At 37.2% G+C, this 25,616-nt stretch overlaps 1 long non-coding RNA gene across 1 annotated transcript in view; it reads right to left on the minus strand.

Moving 5' to 3' along the window:
• Nucleotides 1-25,616, minus strand: part of LOC141584882 (uncharacterized) — a 434,671-nt gene that overhangs the window by 259,686 nt on the left and 149,369 nt on the right. Inside the window, exon 3 of the long non-coding RNA XR_012518155.1 lies at nucleotides 7,903-7,962. This is a non-coding gene — a long non-coding RNA (uncharacterized LOC141584882). The remainder of the gene's footprint in view (nucleotides 1-7,902; nucleotides 7,963-25,616) is intronic.

The raw sequence follows: 25,616 nt of genomic DNA on the forward strand, positions 1-25,616 counted from the left end.
ATTGAGGTGTCAAAATTCACGTAACAACTCACCTCAGAAAAGGCCTTAAATGCCAATTTAACTTTGCAGTGAGAGTACCTTGAAGCAAAAATTGAGAGAAGACATCCCAGTGCAATAACCTCCCTTAGCCAAGAGCACCTCTGAACCACCAGTAATGTCTTCTCATTTCACAGATGCTAAAGAGCAAAATTAATTTTGCAGTCAGTGGGTATGCTGGCTGGCTCCCCTTTCTGAAAGTACTCAGCCTGGACGAGTTTTCTAGAGCTTTCATAACAAAGTACCACTGACTGGGTAGCTTAAACAGAAAGGTTGTTTCTCTCAATTCTGCAGGCTAGAAGTCCAAGATTAAAATGTTGCCTGGGTTGATTTCTTATGAGGACTCTCTCCTTGCCTTGTAGGTAGTCGTCTTCTTGCTGTCTCTTCACAGGATCATCCTTCAGTCTGGGTGTGCACATGTCCTAATCTCCTCTTTTTATAAGGACACACTACTCATAATGAAGTAAAATAATCTCATTCCCCTCTTTAAACCTATCTCCACATATAGTCACATTTTGAGGTACTGGGGGTTAGCACTTCAGCAGGAATTTTGAGAAATATGATTCAGGCCATAACACTGCCCATTGAAATAACCCAGTTTTTTATTTTTCTGTTTCATTGCCTCTACAGGTTGCAACTCATACTTGACAGCCTATTCTTTTCATTCAACTCTCTTTCCCCGCAGTCCTCAATCCCCATCCCTGCTTTACCATGTAGTGATGAAACTTGGTGCAGTGTTTGCACTTCCAGTTTATGGAGGTTAGTCCTGGGAATTAGCACGTGCCCCCAACAATGAAATGAAATGGAAAACAAGTTGTGCCTGTAGGGCGAAGACTTAAAATTCTGTCTCTGGAAGAGAAATCTACAAGAATGGAACCCAGTAGCCAGTGGAGGCCATTTTATAGCCAGGAAGGGCAAGTCAGAGAATAAAGTAGGAGAAGAGAGCAGACTCAGAAGACAGAATATAAAATATTGGTGATACTTTTTTTTTTTTTTTTTTTTTTGAGACGGAGTTTCGCTCTTGTTACCCAGGCTGGAGTGCAATGGCGCGATCTCGGCTCACCACAACCTCTGCCTCCTGGGTTCAAGCAATTCTCCTGCCTCAGCCTCCTGAGTAGCTGGGATTATAGGCACGCGCCACCATGCCCAGCTAATTTTTTGTATTTTTAGTAGAGACGGGGTTTCACCATGTTGACCAGGTTGGTCTCGATCTCTCGACCTTGTGATCCACCCGCCTCGGCCTCCCAAAGTGCTGGGATTACAGGCTTGAGCCACCGCGCCCGGCCTGGTGATACTTTTTGAGGCTCTGGATCAAGGTGGATCTCAGATAGAAATCATACCCAATCTTTCCCATCCCATAAGTCAACAATATTCCTTTTGCTTTAACCATTTGAAGATCGGCTATTTACAATTCTCAACAGAAAGAATACTAACCAGGAAAACAGCCCCCTATATGAATAGAAGAAAAAAACAATGACAACTTAGAAATAGGCTGTAAAAATGAATTAAGAACTTTCCTTGTACTTTCTTCTGTTTACCTTATGCAGACATACCTTTTGTGCTAAGTTTTGGAAAGTCAAAAATACCTTTTAAATTCAACAATTGTCTACAAAATGCTTACTATGAGTAAGGCATTGTATAAACAGAAGTAATATGGCCAGAAGTGGGCAAAAATGAGTTCTTCTGGAAATAGAGACATCTTACTTTGTTATGTTTAAGTACAGCTAGGCACACAATGTATAAATAGTTATGAAGTATATTGATGGTATTAAAATTTAGTGGGAGGCCAAGGCAGGTGGATCACAAGGTCAAGAGATCGAGACCATCCTGGTCAACATGGTGAAACCCCGTCTCTACTAAAAATACAAAAAATTAGCTGGACATGGTGGTGCGTGCCTGTAATCCCATCTACTCAGGAGGCTGAGGCAGGAGAATTGCCTGAACTCAAGAGGTGGAGGTTGCAGTGAGCCGAGATCACACCATTGCACTCCAGCCTGGGTAACAAGAGCGAAACTCCATCTAAAAAAAAAAAAAAAAAAAACTTAGTGGGAAAGAAGGGGGCAACTAGGTGAAATGGAAAAAGGGTTTTTAGGAGAGCAATAATGCAAAAGCAGGGGGTGGGGTGAGGCAGTATTATGCTAGTGAAAGTTCAGAGAGATGCACATATAAACAAATACATACATATGTACATATAAACAAAGCCTACGGGAGCCATGGACCCTGCAATAGAGAAATCTACAAGGAACAATAAAGACAAAAGGCGAAAGCATTTTCGATCCTATAGGACAGAGGATTGAATAGAGTCAAAATAGTTACATAGAAAAATTATACTTTATCTTGTCCTGAAAGCTAGGTGATCAAGGAGAAAGCACATCCTTGCCAGGCAGGCTGATGTAAGCAGAAATGCAGACGTAGGGAAGTCAATGTTAAACAGCCTTGCTCAGTAGGTCTGGAATCTGGGTTACGAAAGGGAAGGCAGGCAACAGGAAGGCAGGTATCTCAGGCCAAAATATTTTATTCACAGCGGATTAAATATATAAGATATTTTCTTCTCTCTTAAAAAGAAGTCTGGAGATAGAAAGCTTTGGCTTCAATTCAGTAGGGTAAAGATGTCAGCAATGGCATCTCTGAAATTCTATTTGCCTTCCCCTCTATGCTTGTCACTTCATCTTCACTAAGTGCCTGGGGCCACTCCAGACATCCATGTTTAAGGCAGGAAAATGGAGAAATTGCATTTATTTTATACACCTATCAACTTTTATCCAGAAAGTAAAAGCTTTCCTTGAAAAACATCTCCCTTCCTACCCGTTTGACTCATTGAACCATTATGAGTCACTCAGCCACCCTAGTCACAAGAGAAACTGGCAAAATGGAGAACAGAATTGTCATAGCTGGTGTAGATTAAATATTCCAGCACCTAGAGATGGCATATTGCTGCTGCAAATTTAATCTTAGTACTATTGGAAAGAAATATGTGGAAATAGATAACAGTATCTGCCTCAGCCAAATACATACAAATATATATACACACACACATATTTATATACACATTTACATATATACATGTATAAATAAGTATATATATTATATATGTGCATATATGCATATATATTTATACATATACAGTTTTAGGATAAGAAGTAAATGATCAAAGATAAACTTATAATTTGGTTCTCTGAAGCAAAGACTAGGTATAAAATAAAACTCCAATGTGCTTTTGAAATTTTATGATTATAGAGGTGATAGATATTGGTGATTTTTATATTCCTTCTCATATATCCAGATTTTTATAGCAGATAAGTTTTCGTTATATAACCATTAAAAATAGAATATTAAAATATACTAGTTACCTTTCTAGGTCCTTGAGTAATCACCACACTGTCTTCCACAATGGTTGAACTAATTTACACTCCCACCAACAGTGTAAAAGTGTTCCTATTTCTCCATATCCTCTCCAGCATCTGTTGTCTCCAGATTTTTTAACAATCGATATTCTAACTGTGGCACTGTTTATAATAGCAAAGACCTGGACCAACACAAATGTCCATCATTGAAAGACTGGATAAAGAAAATGTGGCACATATATGCCATGGAATACTATGCAGCCATAAAAAACGATGAGTTTGTGTCCTTCATAGCGACATGGATGAATCTGGAAACCATCATTCTCATCAAACTGACACAAGAACAGAAAACCAAACACTATATGTTATCACTCATAGGTGGGTGTTAAACAATTAGAACACATGGACACAGGGAGGGGAGCATCTCACACTGCAGTCAGTAGTGGGGGTGGAGGGGAGGAACAGTGGGACTGGGGAAGGTGAGGAGGGATAACGAAGGGAGAAATGCCAGATATAGTTGATGGGGGATGAAGGCAGCAAACTACCTTGTCATGTATGTACCTATGCAACAATCCTGCATGATCTGCACATGTACCCCAGAACCTAAAGTACAATTAAAATATATATATATATATGATTGCCTAGGGAAAGAGCAGTCCATTTTTAAGAGCTAAGCTGGTACATAAATGAAGTATAGCATACTGAGGTAATTGTACCAGAACACATAGAAAAGATGGAAAATAATTAGTGGGGCACAAGAGTTGAGAAACATTAAGTGGTTTTCTGAAGCCAATTTATACTGGTTCCTGAGGCCTGCTTGCTCAAGTTTGTGGAATCTTTTAAGTCAAAATTGTTGTCAAAAAGAGAATATAACTTAATTAAAAATTAAGTTATATGTAAATTTACAGTTAAATAAATGAAGGCACCAAATAATATAATCACTTTCTAATTATCTTACTGTATTTTACTATTATCTATGTTCTTAAAGTTAATTCTATTGCATTAATATGGTGAAATACTAGACAAGAGTGTGCTATGAGAATCTCCTCCTAACTTCATGCTCATTGGTATCATGTTGGTAGCCTGAAATAGGACGCGACAGGAGTATTCACACTATGGAGATTGACAAGTACTGCAAGTCAGAGCTTGATTATTGTTTTGCTGATTATCTAGACTTCAAAAAGTGGTAGAAATGTTAGCAAAAATTAAACTGAAATTGCCTCCCATCTATAAAACAGTACAAACATTTGAGAAAGTATTGTTCCATCAATATTATTGCAGTAAATATCATCTAACTCTTAAGACCTCTTTTCCTCCCTTCCTTTCTTTAAAATAAGCAAGGCTTCTTAATTCTTAAAAAATCTAAACCTGCAACTATAATACAATCTAGCAATGCGTACCCGAGCATGTATCCCGGAAAAATTGAAATTTACGTTACACAAAACCTGTAGGTAAAAGTGTTAAAATGTTTTATTCGTAACACCCCAAATTTGGAAACAACCCAGGCATCCATCAATGGCTGAAAGGCTAAACCAACTGTGATACATCCATATCATCGAATATTATTCTACAGTAAAAAATGAAGAAACTATTGATATGAACAACCTAGGTGAATCTCTTGAGAGTTATACTGAGTGAAAAATGCCAATCCCAAAACTTACACGCAGTATAATTCTATTTATATAACAGTTTGTATTTCTGTTATATATCTGTGTGTATTTCTATGATTTTCTTTTTTTCCAGAAAATACAGAATTTTCTTTTTTCCAGAAATACAAACAGATTAATATGTGCCAGGGGTTAAGGAGTGGGTGGAGATGGGGAAAGTGGGAGAAAGTGGGTGGTGTAGGTGTGGCTGTAAAAGGACGACGTGAGGGATCCTCGTGGTGATAGACGTGTTCTGTATTTTGACTGTATCATTATCAGTGTTCTGTGTGTGATGTTGTACTATAGGTCTGCAGTATGTTTTGACTGACAAAATCTGGATTAAATGTACATGGAATCTCTTAATATTATTTCTTACAAAGCATGAGAATTTACAACTTTAGGAAAATACAAAAGTTAACTCAAAAATAGAAAAAATATCCATTAGTTTTTCTATTGCAGAAAAATAAAAATTTGCAAGTTGACAAAAAATGGTTTCTTAATTCCTTTTTTCCTTTCTGTTTGCTCTTCTCACTCTTTTATCCCCTCTCCTTTTCTCATTGCATATATTTCTCTTTAATTATATCTTATGTTCTCATATATTCAATTACCATCTGTATAATACAATTTCCGAAACATGTATTCTCTCTTCTCTCAAAACGCTAAGCTCAACTACTGGCTGGTTATAAGCCTTTGGTCATCATATAGTCATTTGGGCATGTCCAAAAGTTTAATGCAAAACCTGTTTAGTAAAAACAGGCTTGTATTTTCAATAAATTGTGTCTTAACAATTGGGTAACAATATATAAAAGAAAACAAGAGAAGGAAGGAAGAAAGGAAAACAGACTAAAAAGGAAATTTGATCTATACTTCTTACCTTATCCAAAAGTTAATTCAAATGGATTATGAACATAAATGTAATATACAAAACTGTAAAGTTTCTAAAAGAGAACATAAGCAAATATCTTTGTGACTTTGGGTTAAGCAAAGATTTCTGGGATAAAGTATCAGAAGCACAGTTAGAAAACAAAAAAAGGTAAATTGGTCTTCATCAAAATTGAAAATACTTACTATACAAAATATGCTGATAAGAGAATAGAAATATAAGCTATAGACTAGGAGAAAATCTTCGTAAGGCAAAAATGTGATTTTTTAAATATATCTATAATATATAAAGAACATTCAAAACTTAAGAAATCAAATACTCACATTTTCAAAACTAGGTAAAATATTGAACAGACACTTACTTCATTATGGAAGATGGATGGATGGCAAATAAGCTCAAGAAAAGACATTCAACATTATTAATCATTAGGAAAGTAAAAATTAAAACCACCGTGAAATACAATTATAAATCTATCAGAAAGATATGAAATTGAAAACAGGAGCATACCAACTATTGGCAAGGGTGTAGAGAAATTTAAACTTTCATGTATTACCAATGGAAATACAAAATGGTACAACTACTTTGACAAACAGTTTGGCAGTTTCTTTAAAAATTACACAAACACCTACTGTCTAATCTGGCCATGACTTCCCTAGGTATTTTCCAAATGAAAAGAAAGCTTATATCTATGCAAAAACTTAGGTGTAAATATTCAACGCAACACTGATAAATTACCTACTAAGTGATAGGAGTCAACTAAAGAAGATTTCAGGCTGGACACAGTGGCTCATGCCTGTAACCCCAGCACTTTGGGAGGCCGAGATGAGAGGATCATTTGAGTCCAGAAGTTCCAGACCAGCCTAGGCAACATAGTGAGATCCCATCATTACAAAAAATAAAAATTAGCCGGACATGGTGGTGTGTGCCTATAGCCCCGGTTACCTGGGAGTCTGAGATGGAAGGATCTCTTGAGCTCAGGAGTTGGAGACTATAGTAAACTATTATTGTGCCACTGTACTTCAGCCTGAACGACAGAGCAAGACCCTGTCTCCAACAAAACAAAACAAAACCAAAACAAAGAAGAATTCATATCATATGTTTCATTTATATAAAATTCCAGAAAATGTAAACTAATATAAAGTGATAGAAAGTACATCTATGATTGCCTTGAAACATTAGCATGGAAGAAGTGAAATGCAGGGAGAGGAAGAAAAGAGAAGTCACACAGAGGTTCAAGGAAACTATTAAGGGTGATAGATATGTTCTCTATTTTGATTACGGTGAAGATTTCACAGGTCGAAACATCTCATTTTGCTATTTAAAGGTACAGTATATTGAATATCAATTAAACTTAAAAATAAAGAAGAAAATAAAGATCACAAGACAAATGTGACATGAGTGGGAGAACTGAACAAGATTGGATATAAAAAAGAAAAAGGACCTTTTTTTTTTTTCCAATATCAATAGCATGAAAAGAGAATATACCGAATGCAAATTCAGGTAAGTTTGTGGGTTTTATAGTACTAGTTTTCTTCTTGTGTTTTGTTTTCCTTAAAAGGTGTAAGGTGAGACTCTCTACTAAGAGCACAGGAAGATGTCTGAGGTAGCCATAATGGAAAATGGACACAGTGGTGATGGTGCTTCTCCTGGGCAATCTTCCCTGATTTTTATGTTTGTGACAAATCCTCTTTAAGAAGTTCTTAAGTTAACTTCTACCATTCCTTTTTAATCTGCTGCTATCATTGCTTTACATATGTCCATGTATTTGCTTACATTCTTCTTACTCACTAGACTAGACAACAATGTCTTCAAAAGGAAAAACTGCTTTTTGTTAATTTCTGTGTTCCCAATAGCATTCTAGCAGAGTGTTGCTCAGACAGCAAGCCCTCAGGAGACAATTACTAAGTGAGTAACTAGGGGAACTTACAAGGATCACACAGCAACATCAAAGTGCAGAAGAGATCGAAGGCCAAAACATCCCACTGGTACTCACCAGCATGATTTTGTTGTTTTGTTTTCCAGCAGGGTTTGCTCAGTCAGAGGTGGATACACACTGTGAGGAGAGACAACAGAATTGTACCAGTTATTGTTTCTAAGATGACAGAGCAGTGGAAGAATATTAGGCAAAGACATTGACTTGAAATAGATTACAAATATGTTTTCACAAAGAAATGAGATTGAAGAAAGATTGAACTTTAGCAGCTGTAATTTTATAAATAACTGAAGGGATTCAATAAAAACAAGCCATTGAAAATCACACTTGATTATGAATAAACTGATTGGATATTGAATAATTGATTCCTTCCCTTAAATCAGTTATGTTAGGGAAAAAATAAAACAGAGTTCATTCTTGAATATCAAGACTTTTCCCCATCCCTCATTTTTATTATAACTTTGTAAAATCATAAATGTAATAAAGCACTTTTAATAAAAAATAAAACTTAGTGTAGTGTCTAAATAAAATATCTAAACAAAACTTAGACATGAAGAGACTGCATGGACAAGGCAGGTGTTTTGGGGGAACCTGTGATAATTTTTATCCCTCTGTGTTTTTTTCATCCTTTAAATATGACTTTGAAGTTAATCCATGCAAACTATAATATTTCTTTGTCTCTTAAGTCTGGATTAGGTTTGAGGCTTTGCTTTGGCTAGTACCATGTGACAAAATTGAAACAGTGCCAGGCTGCCAGTTCTGAGACTAGGCCTCAAGAGGCCTTGCATGGCACAGTTCCATTTTCTTTCTTTTCCCCTTTTTTTTTTTTTTGGAGACAGAGTTTTACTCTTGTTGCCCAGGTTGGAGTGCAGTGGCATGATCTCGGCTCACTGCAACCTCCTACTCCCTGGTTTAAGTCATTCTCCTGCCTCAGCCTCCCGAGTAGCTGGAATTCCAGGTTCACGCCATGATGCCCAGCTAATTTTTGTATTTTTAGTAGAGACGAGGTTTCACCATGTTGACCAGGATGGTCTCGATGTCTTGACCTTGTGATCCACCCACCTCGGCCTCCCAAAGTGCTGGGATTACAGGTGTGGGCCACCGCACCTAGCCCACAGTTCCAATTTCTTGCACCTCTGCCTAAGCTAGCTTACTAGAAGATGACAAACATATGGGGTTAACCCAGTGGTAGCTGCGCTAGACCAGTCGTTTCCTCTGCTAATGGTCTTTGCAGATAAATGAAAGTAAGAAAAATGATATAGCTAGAAATATTAATAATGATAATCCCAGGGAGTAAGGGCGACAAGGATAAAAAGACTGGGAAATGAGACGCAGGAGAGAGGACGCTAGTGCAACAATGACTGAATTCCTTCCCTTTTCAGATCTCATTTTAAAATGTGGAACAAAAATATCATCTAACTCAGGAAAAGACCATTTTAAAGACATACTCTCTTGTCTGCCTTTGAAATAAATTTACTGTGTGTTTTGTCTTTCTAACTTATTATTTTGACATTATGACACTTTCAGAAGATAGTCTGACTACAGACTTATAAATATGTTTTTAAATGCTGGGTATAATTTTGCTGCATATGTTTATGGCATATTTTGCTTTGACCATATGTTAAGGACACCTGTTATGTTTAATCTATTCAGAATGCATCTTATTTTCTGGTAATCGGTTCTCTGCATCCACTGGGAAGTTTTTTCTTTAATGTTAAACTGGAGATGAACCCCACAGGAGTGAGAACAAAACCAGGCTTGACCAATCAGAGTATTGTATAACGATAATTGGTTCCCGAATAAACATATGATCCAACCCATGTAAGTCTTCCACAGGAGCTGAGGTGTCTGCGGTATTTGCTGAGAAAGACATTTCTCACTGGGTAACTAACCTGATAAAATGTGAGTCTGAGGCATCTGGAGCCATCCTGCCCAATATTTGTGAGAGAGCTTTTATGCTATATGGAGAGAGGGTGTGCTGCTAATATTATGCAGATGCAGTCCTGCCTAGATGAAGCTTATGTGCCAATTCACTTTTTAGATAGGTGAGCCAATGAATATCCTGTAATGGTCAATGCAGTTTCAACTGTGTTTCTATCTCTTATAACAAAACATATCACAACTTTAGGATATTGGTAACCACACCATTTATCCTGCATGCATTAATGTCTTTGATCAAGAAGTGATCAAACTTCCCTAAAGTTACGAGGCTCGAGGTACATCTTGAGAGAGCACAGCAGTCTCAGCGAACCCTCTGAAAGGGTTACACAGGAATGTATGAGAGCCCATATATGTGAGACGTGCCTCAGAAAAACAGCAGAAACAAACACAACATGCACAAGAAAGATACAGGAGAAACGGTATCTGACAACACTGTAACACAGGATGATTAACTCAATCAATGAGGAGCAAGTGAGCTCCATTTGCATTGTATATGTATTCCTGGGAAACAATGAAAGTTTGTGGTGCGCTAGTTAGTCAGGATCCTACAAAGCCTGACAATTCCAACAGGAGAAAAAAAAAGAAAAAAAGGATGAAGGAGAGAGGAACCTGCTCTTCATGAAACAACACTGGACACATTTTTTCTCAGCTGCCCTCAGCGTTTCTTTTATTGGATGGCACTGTGTACATTTCAAGTGATTATTGGACTTGGGTGTTCACTGTCTGCAGGGACTATGCCCAGGGTCCTTTCCTGCTGTTTTAATCATTATTACATAAGGAAAGAAGCAAGTATCCCAGCACATCATGTCTTATCAGTAAGTGTCCTAAAATCCTCTAAGGCGATTTATGGAAATCACTTCTCTTCAATTACGTCCTGTTGCTTTGGTACATGGCCAGCGGTGAGTCAGCAAAGTCTTTCTTGGTCACCGATTCTGCAGCAGAGGACATTTAATCAATGGCACTTGCTTCTTTGGTGAAAGGTGAGTAACACCGTGTCACAGGCAAACACCCCTTACTATGAAAGTTTCTGAATAACTCAGCTACTTCCCTGTCCCAGCAGACGGCCCAAGTAACCCGTCTTCTCAACCAAGTCCCAACAGTGAAAAAGTGTCAAAGCAGTAATCAGTTCCTAACCAGGAAGTACCTGGTTATGCACTGTTTATATGACAATAAGAAGAAAGGACTTCTTTTAACAAGTTTTATGATCACATAGTACTTTAGAATTGAAAAAGGACCTTTGAGAACATTAAATCTTGAAACAGCTTGGAGAAGTAGACAGGGAAAAAGACATTGTTGTATCAATTTTATGGAGATGGAAACCAAAATATAGAGGAATATACTTCACTTACTCAAGCTATATAACAACTAAGTAACAGAGCCAGGCTTCAGTTGTATATTTCCACAGACACTCATACATTCATTCACTCAATAAACTTTGATTGACTTGTTAAGTTTTTGCTACTGCTTAGGTGCTGGAAATACATGTTTTATCCAAAATTATATTACTTGTACCAGTTTACATTCTGGTATCATTTCAGGAGTACAAGAAGAAAGGGTACGATCAACATGTTGAGAATTGCTTAACACGGTTTGTTGGAACACATCACGTGTGTAACAGAATGAAAGAATACTGAGAGTACTAAACAGGTAATTTGCAGGAGAAATACTAAAGGACAAATGGCCAATGTTACCTGGTAGAAGTTGAAGAATTAAAAATGAAGATGGCATTCTAGCATAGTTGGCATATTTGAGCCAGGCTTTGAAATATCAGTACTGAAAAATGCAATGTGCATGTGAGTCATGGGTTCTCATGGTGAGAGGGAAGAGTGTGACGGGAAGCATGGAGATCCAGATACTTACAGGCAAGTATTTTCAAGGACATAGTTTACCTCCTTTGCTTAATTCTGTGATGCTGTCCCTAAACTTCAGAGATCTTTCCTTCGGTCCTTAAACATCATTTTCCTCCATCTCTCTGTCAGGCATTTTGATTTCTATTTCTTTATCCCTAGCTTAAAAAGTATTAAAACTACTACCAAGAAGTCTTATCTAACTTCAGAACTACTCATTAAAATCTAACAGTATCCTGCTAATTCCAGAAGTCTGGAAAAGAAAATTAAATATCCCTGAAGAGGGTATGTCTGTATATATATTTGCATAAATATATTATTTTCCTTTGGTAATAAGCTACCAAGAAATTAAAGTGAATATAACTCCTCGTGTGATTGTAAATATTAGACAGATTATAATTCACGTTTTGTTGCTAAAGACTGAGGACTGAATCCACTCCTGTTTGTATTATGTAAATAGAAGGATCTGATACCTCTTTGGTAAAGGCATAAAAACCTCCCATTATCAAGTTTTGTATACTCTCTCAGATTAACTCAATCCTGTAACTTTTTAAACCATGTAATTTATAGTATTCATGAAGCTTTATTATTTATTCAGGAATTATGTCTTCAGAATAGTTTATGTACAAGGCATGAATTTAGGCACAGCCATCATACAATTTCATGCACCAAAAATGCTTTCAACATCTTCAACTCACCCATTAAGTAATAAGATCAAGTACAAATAAATGTATTCACTGAGCGCCTGTCATATATTATTTGTTTCACCAAGAATCCACTTTGGGTAAGGACATGCCCTGTATTACTCAAACGTTCCTGACTAACTCTCAGTGATAGATGCTTAATTATTCACTACTCTTAGTGGTTAAAATTCCTTCATCAAGATAAATATTATACATGGTCTCATGTCAATACAGTGAATTTTACGTCTAGTTTTCAAACTCTGTACCTTCAGGACTCCTTTGTAGTCCTAAAATTTATTGAGGATCCCCCAAAATCTTTTGCTAGTGTGCATTTTATCTGTCTACATTTACTGTATTATAAATTAAAGCTGAAAAATGTGTATTTATGTGTAAATTCATTTAAAATAACAATAATAAACCGATTACATATTTATATAAATAATATAGTTATGAAATTAGTATATTTTTCAAAACAAAGTAGTAAGAAAAGTGACTTGTTTTAGTTTTGCAAACTCCTACAGTGTCTAAATTAATAGACTTCAATATGATTCTCACATCTGCCTTCTTACAAAAGATGTTGCAATAACACATATTATGTTACTTCTGGAAAATCACCTCTGTACCTTTATGAAAGAAAGACGGTGAAAAGGCAAATAATGCCTCAGGATTATCAAGAAAATATTTTTGATCTTCTGATCTACCGTAAAAAATAAATGCATAGACTCCAAGGAATTCCTGAACGACAGCTTGAGAACCACTGTTTTAGATGCTGAACCTAGAAAGATTCGGACAGTCTCTGTTTGAAGCCTAAGGGTCACATTCTCCGTGATGCTCTTGCTATCCCATGGTTCTATCTATGGGCAGCCAGGCTGATGATTCCTTCATGTAGGCTGCTTCTTCTTATAGGACTTTGGGAAGCTCTTTTCCTTCTGCCGTCAGTGTTCTTCCTTGTCGTCTTATACTAAACACCTACTTCAAACTTTCACTTGCTTGTGATACTTAGGGGATGTTTTCCAGAGTCCCCCTCTGCAAATAAGATCAAATTCCTAAATTGTACTACCATATTCTTCTCTTCCATAGTATTTATTATAGTTCCATTTTTAAGATTCACTTTCCTGATTCATTTATTAATGCCAGTCTATTTTAGCTAGAATATAAGCCTTCTGAGGGTAGGACCCTATTATTTTTGTTTACTTGTTGACTTCTGCTTATCATTATATTCTTAGCACCCAGCAGCAATGTTTATGTACTTGATAAATAAACAAATAAATGAACTGCAAGTATGCCCATCACCAAGGGCATGGATTCAGAGTTGGAGAGGCCTGAGTTCAGATCCTTTACCTCTAATTAGCTGAGTCACCTTGGACAACTTGATTTTCTTCTCTGAGCCTCAGTATTTTCACACATAAAGAAAAGACAACAATAACTACCCCATTTATACAGCAAGTAATAATTTAATATGTCTATATCCCCAGTACTGTTTTAGGAGGAAGGGAGTCAGAATAATTCATTCCCTCCTTGAGTTTATGCTCTCACTGGGGAAACAGACAAGATTCAAGTAAATAGACAAATGTAATAACTACAAATTGTGATGAGTATGCTAGCTATGAAGTATACACATAAGGGCCCAAGCTAGTCTAAGAAAGGAAGGTATCTACCTTAGAATGGTGAAGAGTAACATCTCTGGCAAGTGAATCTTTAAGCTGGGACCCAAAAGTTGAGAAGGATTTTATGGGAGAAGGAATTTTAGGTAGAGGAAATTAATTGGCAAATTCCTTAAGTGTGGAAAAAGTTTTCAAGGAGCTAAAAGAAGACTGCAGTGCACTGCATATGACAGTGTGGCATGGAATGAGTTTTGCAAAATAGTTAGGGAAACTATTACGCAGAATCTGTGGGCTGCCTGCTAAGGATATCATGAGAGTCAGCTAAGAAAATGCATGTGAAAGTACTTCAAGGAGGTAGCTGGCACATGAGGAGTGCTAATTGGAAGTTATTAGGGTCACAATGATCTCTTCACCAATAATCCCAAGAAGACAGCAAATACATAACAAGGTAGGATTGACACAGTCTTCTGAAGAAGTGGCTTGGTCTCTATGTAGAGAAATTATTGTCTTGTAGAGGTCTCTAGAGCATTGAATTTTGCCAAGGCAATTCGTGATCTTTCTAGTTAAAAATAGCCATTAATTTTTTTTTAAATCCTGGCAGAGATATTATAATGCTTAAGTTAACATCTCACAAGCCTACCCTCTTCACACACACACACATACACACACACACACACACACACACACACACACACACACACACAGAGAGAGAGAGAGATTTGTGTTTTATTTTTGCTGTCGTTTCATTTGTTTTGTTTTATAATCAAGATGAAGTGCTTCTTTCCTATCTTCAACCTTCAAAAGTCTAGGCTGCAGGTGCCTTCTTCTGTCAAGTGTATTGTTTTAAAAATGGGCACATTAAATATGCATTTGCGGTTGAGTTTCTGAGATTGCTTAGGGACTATTTCTTTTCAAAATAAATCACTTTCAACAGCATATTTAATATGAGATGAGAGTATCTCTCTTATTCATCAGAGTAATATTTTTTAAAAGCCTGGAATTATCCTGGAGGTATTCTCAACTCTATTCTTCTGTTGTTGGGTATTTTATCAAACTAGGGACATTTTTTTTTCTTGAGATGTTAAGTTTGAACTCTTGATATTCTGCCTTGTCGATCTGACAATGACTGGGTGACAGATGTACATCAATTGCATTATAATTGTCTTCACCTCTGGCTTCCACTCTTTTCCTTCTTTCCAGTCATGGAGAATAAATGTCAAGATAGACAAAGTTGTAGTAAGAAATAACACCAAAATATAAGTATTTCTCTGTAGTAGCAAATAACCCCAAGATATAAGTATTTCCAATTTTAACTCAATAGTTTATGTCTCATCTATGAGTCCATCACAGATTGGCTGTACCCTACTTCCCATTGTTTTTACCCTGGAAGCCACATTGACTAAGCAGTTTTTATCTGGAACATTGCTGCTCTTGTGGCAGAGGCTAAAAAGAGCAGAGACACCCATGACTTGAATCTTAAAGGTGTTACTCAGCAGTATCATGTCACTCTCATTCACATTAATTGGCCAAAGCAAATTATATGGACACATCTGATATCAATGGGAGAGGGAAGTATAATCTTCTTATAAAAATGGGTAGTAAATATCAGTGAACAATAAAGTAGCATAGCAAAGGCTGGCTGCACCAAAGAATAGTCTACACTTTCTGGAAGAAGCAGCTAAAAAAAAGATGTGGGCTTTGGAATCTTTAAAACCTAAATTTGGATCCTGACTTTACTCCAGAGTAACTACATTATCTCAGACTAACGACTTCCACTTTTGGCCCTCTGTTTCCTCATCAGAAATACGCTGATACAGTAGACAGAGTGTTTAATAGCAAAAAGCCAAAGAGCAACAAATGTTGGTGAGGCTGTAGAGACAAGGGAACATTTATATACTGTGGATGAGAACGTAAATTAGTTTAGCCAATATGGAAATTACTTCGGAGATTTCTCAAAGAACTCAAAACAGAACTACCATTCGACCCAGCAATCCCATTACAGAATATATATCCAAAAGAAAATAAATTCTTCTACCAAAAAGATACACACACTCAAATGTTCATCACAGCATTATTCACAACAGCTAAGACATGGAATCAACCTAGGTGCCATATATGGTGGATACATTAAAGAAAATGTGGTATATGTACATCATGAAATCCTATGCAGCCACTTTAAAAAGGAAAATGATGTCCTTTGCAGCAACATGGTTGTAGCTGGAGGCCATTATCCTAAGTGGATTAACACAGAAAACCTAATATTGCATGTTATCACTTATAAGAGGGAGCTAAGTACTGGGTACACATAAAGATGGCATCAGTAGACACTAGGGGTTACTAGAGGTGGGAGGGAGGGAGAAGGGCAAGGGTTAAAAAAAAACTGTTGAGTTTTATGCTCAGTACCTGAGTAATAGGATCTTTCATGCTCCAAACTTCAGCATCATACAATATACCCCAGTACATACATGTACCCACTGAATCCAGATGTTGAAAAAATGAAATATGGTGATTATAACAGAGCCGCAAAGGACCATTGCAAAAATCAGAAACAATGTGTGTAAAGAACATCTTTTTTTCTAGAATTGCTTAATCTGTTTCCTCCATCCTGGTTCTGCATAAAATCCATTGCAACCTGACTTACTCCAACCATTCTACCAATTTGTTGAAGCAAGCAGTGACCAATTACCTGGCAAAAGGACATTCCTTCCTTCTTAGGTTCCTAAACTTATCATTGAGCATCATTAACCACACCTATGCCGAAATTATTTCCTTTCTCTCCAAAGCTCTGCTGTATGTTACTTCTCTTTCTGCCTCCCCAACCACTCTCCTTCCCACTCTTCTTCTTTTACCTTCTCAAGAACTAAATGCTGACTTCACCTAGGGTTCCAACCTGAGCTCTCTCCTTTCTACACTTTTCACTTCTGAGACTTATACCATTGGTAAGAGAAAATGTTTCAGTGTCAGGGAGTCCCAGGTCTTACTCTGACCTCTGCTATTTATCCTGTGTGGCCTAAGTCACCATTTTTTCATTAGCAAAATCAGGGTACTACTACCTACCTCAAAGACTTGTTGGAAATATTAAATGAGAAAATCTACATGTAGTGTCTGGCTTCGTGCTTAGAACATAACAAGTATGCAATCATTTTAGTTACCTCTTCTCCCCATACCTGCCTTTGAATATCTGCAAATACCATCACTTGATGTAGAAGGTGCTCAAGATCATAGCCACTGCCTCTTCCACTTAAGTATTTCAGGAGGAATGCTTTTTGCAGTAAGCATTATCAGTATTTACTGAAAATTTCACTATCTTAGGTATACGTGTATTCTGAAAGACTTATAGGTAATGGTATATGTAACACAAAGGAGCATATCGCCAATTAGATTTATCTCAGAGCTTAATATAGCACAATTTCCACACTATAATGGAGCAGTTAAGTGTCTGGGATTTAGAGGTAAACTACTTTGGTTTTATTATTTGTTTGCAACTTCCTAATTTTGTAACAGTGAACAAGTCACTTAACTCCTCTTCACATAATTTTTCACATCCATAAAATGGAAATAAAATGATAGTAATCCCATCAGAATATTCAGAGGATTCAATTTGTGAATACAAGCAAGGTGTGTTAAAAAGTACTTGGTACTTGATAAACATCCAGTCAGTATTAGCTATCATAATTATTATTGATGAAATTATATTGCTGAAGAGAGCTTTTGCATTGCCCATCAAAACATATTATATCTCTACTAGGAGTCACACTCATCCCTCAATGAAGACTGCTGTGTGCTCCACCTTTTCTCTTTTTCACTTTCTCTGCCTGACACTCTAGGATGGCAGTGTATTTGCTCCTGGCCTCCCAGGGATATCAGAAGGATTCATGAACTAACATCCATAAACGACTTTGAGCTCCCTGGAAGCGAGGTGTTTGATAAATAAAAGGTTATTGCTATTGTCAGCGATATCTTATGTTACTCTAGCTCTCCTCAGCCCAGAGGGATCCCAAAGAGGTTTGCAAAACTTGAAGCACAAACAAGAATCATTCAACAATAGCTGAGATGAAGCAGTCACTGCTCATATAACCATTGATTCTCCAGAGCCTCTAGCAATCTAAGTCCATTGGTTCCATCAGGGGCATAAAATGCACTTGAAATCGGGTCAATGGGAGATTAGAGATATAAAATACTCAGGGGTCAGTCCATTGAGTAGAGCAAGGGGCTGACATTGGTTCAGATACTCAAAATTATGTGTAAGACATAAGCGGAGGAAAACCAGCACATCAGTTTTCAAATTGGACAAGGATAGGGCATGGCTTCAGGTGGAATTCCCTTGTGGTTCCCTGGTCCATATTCTTGCAATCATGTATTAAAAGCCTACTCTCTGTAAAACAAGCTGTGCCTTTAAGGGAGTTCACACAGTTTTGTTGTTGTTGTTTTGTTTTGTTTTGTTTTGTTTTGTTTTGTTTTGTTTTGTTTTGTTTTTAGGAAAAATGCTTGCAAATATTTCCCTAGTACTTCCAAGTAAATCCTGCCAAAGCACAGCATTATTTCATCAATCAATCTAAAGTATTTTGAATCCAACTTTGAATCCAAGTTTACCCATCTGGACTGCCTACTTTGCTCTGGCTTGACCTCTTATTGGGTCCACTAATTCTGCCTTGTCCAATACAAAGAAAGCTACCTACGCTGTCCTACTAAACAAACCTTGGCCGATTTTCCCATCCCACTCCAGCCTGACAACATAATTCTGAAATGTGGTTCTCCATCATGCAACTCTTACAAAGCCCATTTTCAATTACTGTAAGCCAAACTTCAGACCGGGTGCCAAACTGCTGGTTTGTGCTGTCCCTTTTCCCCTGTGACCTGCAGGTAAGTTTTCTACTATTAAACACCATACAGGAATGTCTTACATCATATGACTTGAAGGAATCCATTAATATCACATGGGAGTAAACCAAATGTTTGCAGCCAAATGTATCCTCTCCTATTCAATCAAAAGAATCATTTTAAGAAAAGCAATAAACTTTCAACTTTATGTCCCGATTCTACCTGCCTCATTAAACCTGCCTCCTTATACCTGTACTACAAAGAATTTTTGGAAGTATCCTGAAAATGTTGTAGGAGAAGCGTAGTAAACTAGTGCTTCTATAACAGTTTTTAAAATAATCTTTTAAAGTAGAGTAATTTTAAAGTTTGGAAATATAATGAAATGAAAAAGCAACAAATGGGGTTAGTGTGGATTACATTTAGACATAACATAATATTTGACTAAAATTATCCAGTTATTTGTATTATTTACCACACCACAAATAAGTCCATTGAGATATGAGATTTTTAAAAAATAAAGCATTAAAAATACTAGAATAAAATACTAGAGGATCTCAAGGTAGATATGGTCAATCTTAGTGTGACATTAAGCCTAGAGACTGTACAGAAAACTATTTAGTCTATATAGAAAAATATTTAAATGTTTTTATGTAAAATAATAAAACCATAGGCCATTAAAATATGAAAGCAAAATGAAAAGATGTGAGAAGCTTTTTCCAATTTTTATGAAAAAGTTTAGCATCATTAGAGGCATTGCATTAAATCATTTCTACAAGATAAGAAAAATTGTAAAAATCAAATCTATAAAACCATAGATTTGTAGAAGATGGAATACAACAGAAATATAAGATCCTTACCTTCACTGAAAAATAAATATTATATAAGTTAAAATAACAATGAGGAACCATTTAGAAAGGGGAAAAGGCACTCATATAAAGAGATGGTAAGCACACAAATTGATATGATAGTTTTCAAGATAATTTACCAATATCAAAATGTACATGGGTATGTTATTTGCAGTAGCAACTTCAATTTCAGTGATCTATTTCAAATATAGGCTTATATAAATATATAAGTATTGAGTAAAATATTCTTATTGAAGCAATATTTATAATAGAGTAAAACTGGATATATGTGTTTGTAAAATTATTTTAAAAGTTACAAACCAAAATCTTGGTCAATTGTTACTTTTGGGGTATGGGGGAGCAGAACTTAGTCACTTTCTGCCTTTTAAACTTTTTTAGTTCCAAATTTTTATTAGAAGCATGCACATTCTTTTAAAAATCAATAAAAAACACAAAATCAAAGAAAAATAAATGTGGGTGATAGAACATAACATGATATTTTGACATGATATTATTTGAAATAATATATTAGATATCTAAAAATAATTAAATACTTTGAAAATCTTGATTGAAATCCATTAACAGTAGTTTACTATGAAGGTGAGATTATGGTGAGGTTTTATCATATTGTTATAGGTTTTTTACAGTTTCATTCTTTAATTTTTTAATAGGATCTTAACATCAGGAAATACAATACAATGGTACTATTGATATTGTCCAAGAGACCAGTTTCAGCATCGTGTTGGCGGTGATGAACTGAAGAGTTGTGGGTGAACCAAGAGCAGCTCCTAACCTTGCTAGACCCCAAGTCTCCTTGTTAAGACCACAGTGATGTTCGCTTCTTACCGCATTAGTGAGACTTAAGGGAGAATTGGAAACAGTGCCTTGGCTTATTCCTAAAGAACATAATATAAAAATATTAAAGAACCCGCAACTGAACTAAAGGTGTAGTAGAGCTGTACAATCTTCCCAGTCCATTTGAAGTTCCCAGTTCTTCAGGATTTAATGATGACTCATACAAATAATTGTGACTGATTTTAATGCATCATTGAGTTTTATTCAGTTGCCAAGACTTAGGTGAGTTACTTTCATCTTTGGGATGCTTCTCTGGTTTTCCCCATCCTCCCCCCAAGTCAGGTTAAAGGCTCTGTATATATGTATATATTTAAAACTGTGTATACATTTCTTATTGATGAATTCACTTTGTTAGGTAGACTCTTCTTCCTTCAGCACATTTTTACTGAGAGCTACTATATAGGATTTTGAGAAACAGCAGAGGGTAAAATGAGAGGCTCTTGTCCTTTGGAAGCTTGCAATTCAGTGGGACGACTAGCATTAATTTTTAAAATTGTACATTTTGGCTGGGCACAGTGGCTCACACCTGCAACCCCAGTGCATTTTGGAGGCCAAGGTGAGAGGATTTCTTCAGGCAAGGAGTTGGAGACCAACCTGCACAACATAGAAAGATCCCTTCTCTTCTAAAAATTAAGAAAAATTAGCTGAGCACGGTGGCATGAACCTGTAGTTCCAGTTTCTCTGGGGGCTGAGACAGGCCAGGAATGCTGCTAAACATCCCACAATGCACCGGCAGGCCCCCAACATTAAAGAACGATTTAGCCCCAAACATCAAAAGTGCCAAGGTTGAAACACCTGCTTTATTCTCCAGTGTCTGAAATCAAGTATCTCATGGCATGATAGTCCAGATGAGGCTGGGCGCTGTGGCTCATGCCTGTAATCCCAGCCCTTTGGGGGGCCAAGATGGGCAGATTACCTGAGGTCAGGGGTTCGAGACCAGGTTGGCCAAAATGGTGAAACCCCATCTCTACTAAAAATACAAAAATTAGCCGGGAAGCTGAGGCAGGAGAATTGCTTGAGCCTGGGATAATAGGGGTTGCAATGAGCTGAAGTCGTGCCACTACACTCCAGCCTGGCCAACAGAGAGAGACTGTCTCAAAAAAAAAAAAAAAGACAGTGGAGAGGAACTTAAAGAGCATATTCTGGTAGCACATGCAGATGTACAGACACAATATATGATAAAAAGTTGACATAAGCAAATATCTGATAGCTGTAAGATTACACATGGTTCACATTGTGGGTCTTGTGGTGCTTGCAACGTGATGCATTATTTAACACACCCAACCATGCCACATTGTATAGAGTACTTTTCACAATTAAAAAAATCTGCATTCAAAGAAGTTTATACCTCACCCATGTCATGCATGTACTAAAGGATGGGGCAGAATTTTAACCCATGTCCTTCTGACAGTAAATCCCGTGGTTTTTCCTCTATTTTATGCTGCCAATATAATTGGCAGTGCAAGTGGGTTCATAGACTTTTACTGCAGTTGATTATTAGATAATGGTCCCAGGAAAAAAAAAAGAAAGAAACAATTGACCATTGTGTCCCTTAAAGACTCTGTGGAGACCAGTGTGCTTCCTTCCCTTCCTTCTCAACCACCCTGAAGTCTCCTAGTTTTCTTCAACCACCTCAAAACTCCATTTGCATGCCCCATGTGTACCATTCAAATCACATTACTCCTTTGCTGAAGCACCTCCAAGCCCTTTTCCTTCCTGGCAATATGAGCTACATCTAAAGTGTCTGCGTTCTTTACTGTTGCAATGATTATATCCCTTCTCTCCCCAAGGCTCCAGTCTCTCTCCTTATGGTCTTTAAAATCCAATTAACTGGGTTAAATTGCCTTTATGCTCCTCCACTCCCCGGTACCTACAATTCTCTCTAATTCTCTCTATCTCCGTCCTTTCTCTCATTTCTAATACTCACTAACTGAAGTCAATAGATTAGCCTTAATTTATTTTGGGAATAGCACACTCATAGAAGTTAATGTTTACAGAATATATTCATTTTAGCTATCCTGTTACAACAGTGGAGTTAATAAAATTGATATCTAATTAAAACTAACAACCATAGTCTTATTAAAACCCAAACAATAAAGAATGCAGTGAAAATTGCATTACCCATCCTGTGCACCCTCCTATAGGAACTACAAGTTATTAAGGCTGTTGTTCGGTGTTCTCACATGAGAATCCTGACTATGTCTTGATATCCTGCCTAGTTTTCTGGTAGGTTTTAAGGGACAGGAAACATACCTAGCCCTCCACCGAATGTTTAAAACTGGTGGCACTCGTATAATATACTGAGAGTATTTAGGATTAAACCAAGAACACTGTATATGTTTTCAGTATTAATAAACAATATAAAAACATCTCTAAAACTGTAGCATTGTAGAATAAGAAGGAAAGAAACACAAGAACCAAGTAGCACTTGTAGGACAAACTTTAAGAAGTAAGTAAGAAGAATCAGAACTTGTGTTGTTCACAGGACAGTGTAGTCCAGGCCTCTGTCTCACAGTCCAAACATCGAATGGATATCTTGGCTTGTGTTAAAAGCATAAAGTCAGAGGCCCACTCTACCTGCAGAACAGAATCAGAAGAGGTCCACCTCTTCACTCCACACACAGGAAGTCATGTTGCTAAAGCCATTGCTAGTGCAAAGAAACTAACAGAAATTGTCATAGCCTAGATCTTCAACAAGACTTGGTTTGTTCTTCAGAAGAGCAGGAGACATAACGTTCCAGATTGAAAGCTGAATTTCAAAGATCCAAATTTTGTTTCCAGTTATAACTAATGCCAAGTTTCCCCAAATGGTGATGAAAGGAACACCCACATTAATTATACAAACTTCAGGGAAGTGTCACTGCCTTACTTCATTTGATTCTTAACCAAAATCCAGTAAGATCAGAGGTTCAAATGGTCATAGTGACAATTAAGAGAATGTAGAAACTAGGCCCTGAGAATTGTAGTGACAGCAAGCAACATGCTAAGGACATAGGTAAAACTTTAACCCAGTGTAATATTCTGACAAATCATTTTTACCCTCTTATACCTCCTAGATGTTGTAAGACCAGACTCTGGGGCCACATTGCCTGGGTTCGAATCTAAGCACATCTACTTTCCAGGTATAAGATCTCGAGAATATTACTTATTTATTAATGTATATCCTAATTTATTCATTTGTAAAGAAGGCTTAATAATAGTAGTTACCTCACAGGATTGTGGTGAAGATTAAAACAGTTAATAGTGTCAGCCTTTTCTATGCACAGATGTAGAACCCAGAGACACAGAGGACCAGGTGTAGTACTATTTTATATAAGAGACTTCAGCATCTGTAAACTTTAGTAAGCTCAGTGGAGACCTAGAACCAATTCTTCATACATACTGAGGGACAACTATAAATGTAAAATGCGTTAAAGTGTTTCTAAGATATTCCTCATGAGCACTTAACAATCCTTACATTTGCCTTTTTAAGAAAAAACTTTATTGTGTAAAGCAATTTAGTCTACTTATAGAGACTTCAATGGACAACAGGTAAGTAAAATTATCCTTATTTTACATATGAGAACACTGAATATGCCAGCTACTATTTTTGCATTAAACACCCTAAAAAGTAGTGATGTAAAACAACCACTTGATTAAGTTCACCCATTGTTAGTACTGGAATTTTGGAAAAGGTATAGAAAGAAAATCTTGTCTGTTCTCCACATTGTCTTCAATTGGGAAGACTCAAAGGCAAGGGATGACTCAGAGGGAAGAGTCATCTGGGGACGTGTTCATCAGCATGGCTCAAGGGTGATGCTGGCTGTCAGCTAGGCCCAGAGCTGGTCCATGGGCTCTATTGCCTCTGTGTCCCCTCTGTGTGACCTGATTTCCTCCAGAGCCGGGCAGCCTCAGGAGTGTGGGGCTTCTCACATGCAGTCCAGAGTTTCAGATATCTGGGTAGAAGTTGCAGCATTTTTAATGATTTATCCTTGAAAGTTGCACAGCATCATTTTGTTACTAAAATGCCAGAGGTTTGGTCTAAGCCCTGCTGTTCACTGCACAGAAAGCAAATCACTGAGACAATGAGTATTGCCAGGGAAGAAGGCTTTAACCAGGTGCTGCAGTTGAGGATATGGGAGATCAGACTCACATTTCACTTCCCTAAGTGACTAAAATTAGGGGTTTCTACACTAGGGAAGAAATGTAAATGTGTGGGAAAACAGGAATTAGGGAGAGATAAGAAAGAGAAGTTCACCAACAAAAAGCTGGTGCTTATTTGAACAGTCATGATGGATGAGGGCTCTGGCATCCCATTGCCCAGATGCCAAGATTTTGTAAGTTTTACTTCCTTGATACTATCTGGGAAGCCTGATGGTTAGTTTCCTGAGAAAGGAAGAAGATAAAACGTGTGACTTTCTCAAGTGTCAAGACTGAGAAGGTCAATTTCTATGTTTATTCAAAGAAACTATCAACATTAGTTCTGTGGGATAACTGGGCTGATTTCAACTTCAACCGCATTCTGTGGGTTGCATAAAGTCACAAGACCACTCACTTATAAGAAGAGGGAAATCAGACCTCACCTCTTGATGGAGGAGTCAAGGTTTTAGAAAAGCAAAGGAAATTACAGGTGGTGTTGAAACTATGTTTGAAAAATACAAGATTCCATGTGGCGAGAGATAGGGTTTGCCAAAAATTTTACAAAAGAAAAAGTGAATACACCAGAATAAGAATGCAAAGCTTTGGATTTTTAAAGTCCTGTTCTTCTCTGACCTCCTAGACCTTTCCCTCATTTGTAAAGAATGTCAATTAACCTTGCACATTCACGTGCAGGTACATCTGAAGATCTGGTCCTCAGGAATGCAACCGAGGTTAGGCAGGTTGCACTGGGAAAACATGCAAATAAATTCTAGAAACTTGTCATGGGAAATTGCTTTGTGTTAGTCTTCCTTCCCTACCTGTCCCTCTTCTCTTTTAATCAAGCCTCAGAGAGTAAAAATACTGATTGAAATTGAGCAGATTCCAGGGCATTGATTTGGCTGGCTCCTTTTACAGGTGGATGAAGAACGATATAAAGCTCCAACTTAGGCTCACATGGCTGCCCCACCCTTGTTTTAAACTGGCCAAAGCCAGCACTATCTCTCCAGCTCATTTCCCCACTTTTGTTTTTAGGTTCCACAGCCATACCAGCCAAAATGA

This window comes from Saimiri boliviensis, chromosome 6 (genome assembly GCF_048565385.1).
Source record: "Saimiri boliviensis isolate mSaiBol1 chromosome 6, mSaiBol1.pri, whole genome shotgun sequence".
Classification (NCBI taxonomy): Eukaryota; Metazoa; Chordata; class Mammalia; order Primates; family Cebidae; genus Saimiri; species Saimiri boliviensis.